The 7,889-nt window shown below is 42.8% G+C and overlaps 1 non-coding gene across 1 annotated transcript; it reads right to left on the reverse strand.

The window, feature by feature from the left end:
• Nucleotides 1-7,492: 7,492 nt before the first annotated feature.
• LOC129684055 (U6 spliceosomal RNA) lies at nucleotides 7,493-7,599 on the reverse strand. The gene has a single exon (XR_008721246.1). It is a non-coding gene; the product is annotated as a U6 spliceosomal RNA (small nuclear RNA).
• Nucleotides 7,600-7,889: the final 290 nt, after the last annotated feature.

Below are 7,889 nucleotides of genomic sequence, written 5' to 3' on the forward strand. Positions count from 1 at the left end.
GATGGGGAGCTGCTACCAATCTCTTGCTGATATGCACACCTTTTTCTCTGCCAAGTCCAGTAAACCCCCTTTGGGGGTTTGAATGTGAACGGACCCAATAGGATCATATGTTTTAATGTTTGGTCCCCATTAGTGGAACTGTTTGGGAACGATTAGGAGGTGTGGCCTTATTGGAGGAGCTGTCTGGTGAACTTTGTGGCTTCAAAAGCCCATGTTTCAAAAGCCAGACCCCTCCACCCCCATCTATCTCTCTGCCTGCTGCTTGTGAATTAAGAGCCAAAGCTCTCAACTACTCCTCCAGCACCACGCCTGCCTGTTTCCTGCCATGATGATCATGGATTAACTAAAACTCTAAAACTGTAAGCAAACCCACAAGTAAATGCTTTATTTTCTAAGAGTTGCTTCAGTCATGCTGTCTTTTCATGACCATAAAGCAGTAACTAAGACCTTCCCCACTCAATTTAAGGCCTATAGGAGCTTATGAATTTCTACGTATTTTACCTGATTTCCCCAATGGCCCTTCAAACCCTTCTGGTCCTGGCACTCTTGCCTCACATGAGTATTTTAGGAGACTTGAAGTTGAGTGAGATGCTGTGTGGCAATGTGTGTGTGTGTGTGTGTGTGTGTGTGTGTGTGTGTGTATGCCATTGTATGTGGTTCCCTTTCTTTTAAGCCCCTAAATTATAAGCTCTGGGGTACTCTTCTTTGATTGACATCCCTGACTTTCATCCAGCTTCCTGAAGTTCTCTGAGAATCTATTGCTATTCCTGACAGTTGTGTAGTTGATTACTTTGAAGCCCACTTATCTTCCTCAGCTGATTGAAGATGTAACTGATGTGCTTTTTTAATTAGTTTGTGGAGTGGGTGGAGTTGGAGGGAAGTCAATTCCATCCTGCTCAAATCCAATCAAAGCTAGTTGGCTAAATGACTTTAGTTTATTTAGTTGATTGACCCTGGACTTCTTCAGAAGTTGTTTTCTCTTATTTTCAATTTTGATGATTTGAAAAATGACATAATTGCAGAAGTCACTTCTGTCTTTCTTAATATGTTTGTAGGAAACTACAGTTTTCCACTGATGTGTAACTCATGAAACACAGAAGATGGTTCAATAATATTTGCTGTTCCAAGCTATCACTGAGAAAACCCTGATTTTTCCTTTGACTTTTTCATTCTTTGGGATGCACAGACAAGAATTTTGAGAAAGAAAAGATTGCCCAAACTTTTGTAGAAATACACTCACTTTTGTTTTCTTTTGCTTTGGGTCTTTGTGATTCGGTCGTTTGCAAATCTTTTCTCTGGTTAAACTTTTCTCATTGAAGTAATGAAAAGCAAAACGGTGCTTTCCATTTATTTGAAGTAGAATGATTGTGGCTGCCTGCCTGGGCATCTAGCTGAAATGCTTACAGAACCATTTCAAATCCCAAACAGCTACCAACCAAATTCCGTTTCTGTCAAAATAATAGAAACAAATGGTTCCCAGGCAGAAACACCGCTGGTAAACATTTTCATGAGAATCAAGTGTGGTGGCTATTAAAATTTATCCAAATTAAATGTTTATTTCTGAAACAAATGCCTTCTTTGTAAAATATTTGCCAGCAAAGATACCACTTGCCCTGAGGGGCCAGCTCACTTATGCGAAAGATCTATGATTCATGAGAGCCTAATTAAATAGAGAAAACTTGAGTAAACCTCTCTCTAACAGGAAATGTTGAGTCTACAATTTTAAGGTGGTAATGAAAATCTTTTCTGAAACTTTATCTCCAAATGCCTTCTCTCTCTCTCTCTCTCTTTTTTCTTTTTCCCCTTCTTTTTCAGTTGGGAAGGGAACTTGGGATGGAGTCCAGGCTCTGTACATGCTCAGCACAGTAGCTACACAGAACTCCTCTAAAGGAACATTTAAAGAAATGGTACAGTTGACTCATGAGGAGCTTGGGCTGATGGCTTTTAATCAGAGGTATCAAGCTATATCAACTAAGTTCTCAAGGTGGACTCAGACCTACTTTATTTTGGTTGGTAGACCTTGAAGAGGGAAAAGCATTGACATTAAGTAGATGAAAGATTCTCCTCTGGCTCAGCCTGGATTTTAAGTGCTAGAAAAAAAAAATCAGCAATTGTCATATAAAAATGGAGTACAAACTATCTGTCTAGAGCCATGGTTCTCAACCCGAGAACCATGCCCTTTGGGGGCAAAAGAACTTTTCACGGGGTTCGCATATCAGATAGCCTGCATATCAGATGTTTACATTATGAGTCAGAACAGAAGCAAAATTACAGCTAATGGCAATAATAGTAACGACGAAGATCAGCTTATGGTTGGGGGTCACACATGAGGAACTGTATTAAAGCGTCACTGTATTAGGAAGATTGAGAACTACTGGTCTAGAGAATACACAGCATTTGTTTCTCCCTCATTTCCCTGGTGCTTAGTGGGGGTGTTACTCCTCCGGGATCGACTTGTCTGGCTTGCCTCTGCAGACGGGTCCAGGTATATATGAACTGTCGCCTACCTCTCGTGGGCCATGTGCTACATGCGACCCATTCTCACAGCAAATTCAAGAGGACAATAGACCAAGCTGCGGTATGTGTGCACCAGGTAAGCTACTACAATCTGTTCCCCTTATTGGTTTCAATGACCCAGCGGTATGTGCACCTGGGGGTAGTCTCAGTAAACCAGCGAGAAAAGCAATAACAATGAAAAGAATGCAGACACAGTCTGGCGATACATGCTGTGTTTTTGCCAGTCGATCCCCAGGAGCACGGAGCTTTTATTCTAGAAAGAGTTCATGATCTTACTTGATTTTCTAGCCAACATTCTTTTTCTATTAATGACACAAATGTATATTTTCACGTATTACATACTACATGAGTTGCTACACTCATGAGCAGAGGGTTTGTAGTAACTGCTAACTTACTACCAAGCCCATCTCCCTTCTCTGTTTTGGGCTCAAACGGTAATCCTTCTGCCTCAGTCTCCAAAATGCTGTGGTTAAAAGTATGAGCCATTACACCTGGTGTCTTCTTCTAGTCCTTCTTAAACACCTGTAAGACTATATTTACCAGCATTCACTATACGTAGTTGTAGCCATGAGATGAGTTCTAACCAATAAAATTTGAGCAGAAATGATACTCAGTCACTCTTAAGACTATCAGAGAAAATTTGGGCCTGGCGGCACAGGCTTGAGATAACAGGTACTCAAGATTTAGAGGCTGAAAGATGATGAATTAAAGGCCCATCCAGGCTAGAGAGTGGGTATCAGGCTAGCTCAAGCAACTTAGTATGAACTTGTATCAACATTAAAAACAAAACAAAACTAAAAATCAGGTTGGAGTTATAACTCTCTTAAAATGCTTGCCTATCATGAATAAAGCCCTAGATTCAATCCCCAAAAACTTTAGAAAGAAAAAAGAGGGTATAAAAAGCCTAAAGAGTTTCATTCTCTGTATCAGTGGTTCTCAACCTGTGAATCAGGACCCATTGACAAATGCCTATCTCCAAAAATATTTACATTGTGATTCATAATAGTAGCAAAATTACAGTTATGAAGTACCAACAAAAATAATTTTATGGTTTGGAAGTCATCACAACATGAGGAATTATGTTAAAGGGTTATAGCATTAGGAAGGTTGAGAAAAACTGTTCTATACTGTTTTCTTTCTGAGGCTGAAGAATGTCACCTTGGAAGTTGTGTCTGAATGATGGCAAGGCTGCAGCAGAGAGGCACAATGGGTTTGCACCTGGCGAAGAATCCAGTGATTAGCACTTTATCTATAAGCAAGAGACACATCTGTTATTTGACACATGCGCACATCAGTTTCTTTGTCGACAAGATGCCGCAGTGGTTCTGAAACACGTACATGTATGTGCCAGTCTACCTTGAAATGGTCTGCTGGATTTTCCTTCTCTTGATTACACCCTGGGTTTGGCAACTGGCCTTTAAACAAACAGTCTACTTGTGCTTCACCTAATGAGGGGGGAGATGCCGATAGAGGTGTCATCAGGTGATTTCCTCCTTGCACAAACATAGTGCATTATGCTCAGACAGAATGAGTCTGACATCACTGGGAAAACTCACTCTTGCAGGAACGCCATCCTCTATGTAGTCTGTCATTGACTGACACCTTCTTATTCACTACATAACTATGTGATAGAAGTGTTGGTGTGTGGCTTATAAAATTAGGTCTTAAAAAGGCCTTGTAATTTCTTGCTCTTGTTCTTGAGTCATTGGTTGTGGGTGAATGACACTGTCATTAGTGAAGATATTCAAACTACATCATGGAGGTGTCCACATAGTGTGGAAATGAAGTCTCCTGCCACCGGCCACATTGCATTATTGTGTCATGCTGAGAAAAGCATCTAGTCCCAGTCAAGATCTCAGGTGGTTATTGTCCTTGATGGAGTCTTGATTGCCACCACAGCAGCTGGAAAACCCAGCCTCTCTCTGGTTCTTGAGCCCCCACATTTGTGTGAGTCATGGAATCTGGGTTGAGCAAAAAGTGCCTGAGGATGCTGGAAGGTCTGAGAGAAATGTAAAAGTGAATAGATTCAACATCCAAAGGAGACTCAAAGACTTGATGCAACGGGGAGCATGCTAGACTAGTAAGCTGGAATGGCAGAGCTCATGCTCAAAGAGAATAGTGTCTGAAGTCAAGGTCCCAGACATAACACTGTTCTGCATGGTTATGAGATCTCAGTTGCTAAGACTGAAAACTGAGGGCTGATTTGAACTGGAGAAAAGGTTGTGGGGTATGATTGGCTGGTATGATAAGGAAGAGTTAAAGTAAGGACAAGATGTGTTTGGCAGAGTGTAGGACCTAACATTTTCAGTGGTTGGGGAGGTTGACTGGACCCTTGATAGATAAACACAACGAAGGGGCATTGCCGTTGCCTGAGAGATGTGCTTCTGTGAAATGCATGTCTACTAGAAGGACAAGAACCTGGAAATGGCTACTAAAGTAAGGAAGATGACAGTAAGTGTTCAGGCTTTAGGGCATGTGGGAACAATAGCAAAGTGTGTATGGGAAATCGTGCTTTGCAAGCTTTTAGTAAAGGTGTGAAGAAATGAGATGTACCTAGAAGAAAATAGTGATGTTCAAGAATTTGGCTAATACAATGAATCTCAGATGGAAGAGTTGGGAGGGTCAGGGGATGACAAGAGCACGGCATGAAATTGGGGGCCCATAGGGCCACATCAGCAGTTCATAGGGCCATACAAGGGTGAAAACCTGCCCAAGTATGAGAACCTAAATGTCTTGAAATGGTCTGGGAGTGGCTGAGATAAGCACAGGTATTAGGTCATGATCATGTGGGCTGAGTGCCCTTTTAGATGATGGCTCATAATAAATCATCTACAGCCTTCCTGGGGTTTGCCCTAGGTCAGTCTGGATATAGGTTAGGAGATGGTGGTACAAGGTATGGTGGGTACATGGGACATCATGGCCTCCCTGAAGTTCAGGGTGGGTCATGTTATAGAGACTCCAGAGGCCGTGGGTGGTGCCACTGTTCAAATAGCAGAGAGGCCTACCGAGGAAGTCTCTAGAGATCTCTCAAGTTGGACAGAGATTCCTGTTTTCACAGTACCAACTTCCTGCTTTGTGGATAGGTTCAGGTACCGAGTGTCATCAGGGTTCAAAAAGAAGGAAAATTTGGTTCAGGATTTTAGATCTAACTCCCTCTCCTTTTCCTTTGCTTACCTCAAATTACTTTCAAAAGGCTAGCGTCCTTTTCCTGAAGGTCTTCAACTATAATTAAGCACAACTGAGTATATCCCAATCTTTGATGGCATCTGAAGCCAGAGAGTGAGTAAGTATGCTTTTATTTTTGCAAAAATGGTGCTGAAGGGACTGTGTGGGCCTGACCAGTGGAAAGTGAGGCAAGGCATCCTGATTCCTACTGAGGGGTTGGCAGGTCTTGTTGGGCACTTGCTCTTGTTCCACATGCTTCTGAGGCCTAGACAAGCTCTCCAGAGAGCCTTGAAGACTAAATTAAAGCCTGCAAAGCATGAAACCCAAATGCTAATGGAAGCACAAAAGCAACAAAATGCAATTTTCTTTGTCAGTTCCAAAACTTGGAAAGCCTTGAAACTAACACACAGACACACACACACAGAGAGACAGACACAAACACACTCTGGTGGACAGAGATTCATGTTATGATCCGAGAAGGGTAAGCAGTGAGTAAAGAGCCCTGCAGATCCCCTGTTAACCCTTGCCTTGACTGCTTAGCTACGTCCTTGATACCCATCCCCCTTCCTTCCCTCCAGATCTTCATCCAGCGCCGAGGAAAGCAGGGTGTATGAAACACTACCATGCCATTATGGCTGAACTTATGCCTTTCATCGGCAGTCCACTTAGCACTTGCCATATACCAGGTGATTGGGGATGTGGCCAGTGTCTGGGGATGTCTGTGCTGGGGATAGGGATGGCAGTGGGATTGGCAGGGTTCTCTAGGAATCTTTATACAGGAACTGACAGGCCTTTGGAATGGAGTCAGATGAGGAGTGGGGTAAGTTTGACCAGGGCATAAGGTCAAACTCTTCCAGTTTTGGTTCAAGTAATACCATTTAATGAGTCACGGGTGTCTTAGAAGCCTGGGACCTTAGAGATTCTGCATCCAAGTGCAGAAGATGGATATTCCAGCTAAAGAAGAAACAGATCATTGGTCCTCCTCCCTGTGCTCCATCACAGTCCTCCCCAGACTGAACCATGCCCACCCTCCACCTTTACTCTGTACTGATTCAAATGCCAGACTCTTCTAAAGTCCTGTCACAGACACACCCTGAAATCACGCTTTACCAGCCATCTGCCGTCCTTATTACCCAGGCAAGATGGCACATAAAATTAATCATTGCAACCAGAGTTTTTTTTTTTTAATTTTTAATTTTTTAAATTAATTACAGTTTATTCACTTTGTATCCCAGCTGTGGTTCCCTCTGCCACCCCCTCCCAATCCCACCCTCCCTCCCTCTTTTTCTTCTATGCCCCTCCACCAGTCCAATGATAGGGGAGGTCCTCCTCCTCTTCCATCTGACCCTAGTTTATCAGGTCTCATCAGGACTGGCTTCTTTGTCTTCCTCTGTGAACTGGTAAGGCTGCTCCCCCCTCAGGTGGAGGTGATTAAAGAGCCAGCTCATGAGTTCATGTCAGAGATGGTCCCTGGTCCTATTATTGGGGAACACTCTTGGATACTGAGATGCCTTGGGCTACTTCTGTGTAGGGGTTCTAAGTTATCTCCATGCATGGTCCTTGGAGTATCAGTTTCAGAAAAGACCCTGTGCCCAGATTTTTTGGTTCTCTTGCTCTCCTTGTGGAGTTCCTGTTCCCTTTAGGTTTTTCTATCTCCCCCTTCTTTCATAAGATTCCCTGCACTCTGCCCGAAGTTTGGCTATGCATCTCAGCATGTGCTGTGATACCCTGCTGGGTGGAGTCTTTCAGAGGCCCTCTGTGGTAGGCTCCTGTCCTGTTCCCTGTTTTCTCCCTCTTCCAATGTGCATCTAAAAATATGGAATGCTTCACGAATTTGGGTTTCACCCTTGTACAGGGGCCATGCTAATCTTCTCTGTATCATTTCAATTTTAGTATATATGCCATCGAAGTGAGCAAGCAACCAGAGTTTTTAGTATCTGTGTGATCTTTCTGAATCTGTAAGATATTATGGTCCAAAGAGTAAGTGAGTTTGTCCTGGCTTTCCTAACACATGTGACAAACACAACAGACCCGTTCGCAATCTTCTTCCCTCCCCTACAAGAGGACTTTGGGCATAATCATGAAGCAATAGCAACCACTACTTTCTTGATTTTTTTCTTCTAAGAAAACAATAGAAAGAATACATTCCAATGTCATACTGTTATTAAAATTAACTAGGAATTTGATACAGGAGCTTAAATGTGCAG

This window comes from Psammomys obesus, unplaced genomic scaffold (genome assembly GCF_907164565.1).
Source record: "Psammomys obesus unplaced genomic scaffold, mPsaObe1.curated_primary_1811, whole genome shotgun sequence".
NCBI classification, from domain to species: domain Eukaryota; kingdom Metazoa; phylum Chordata; class Mammalia; order Rodentia; family Muridae; genus Psammomys; species Psammomys obesus.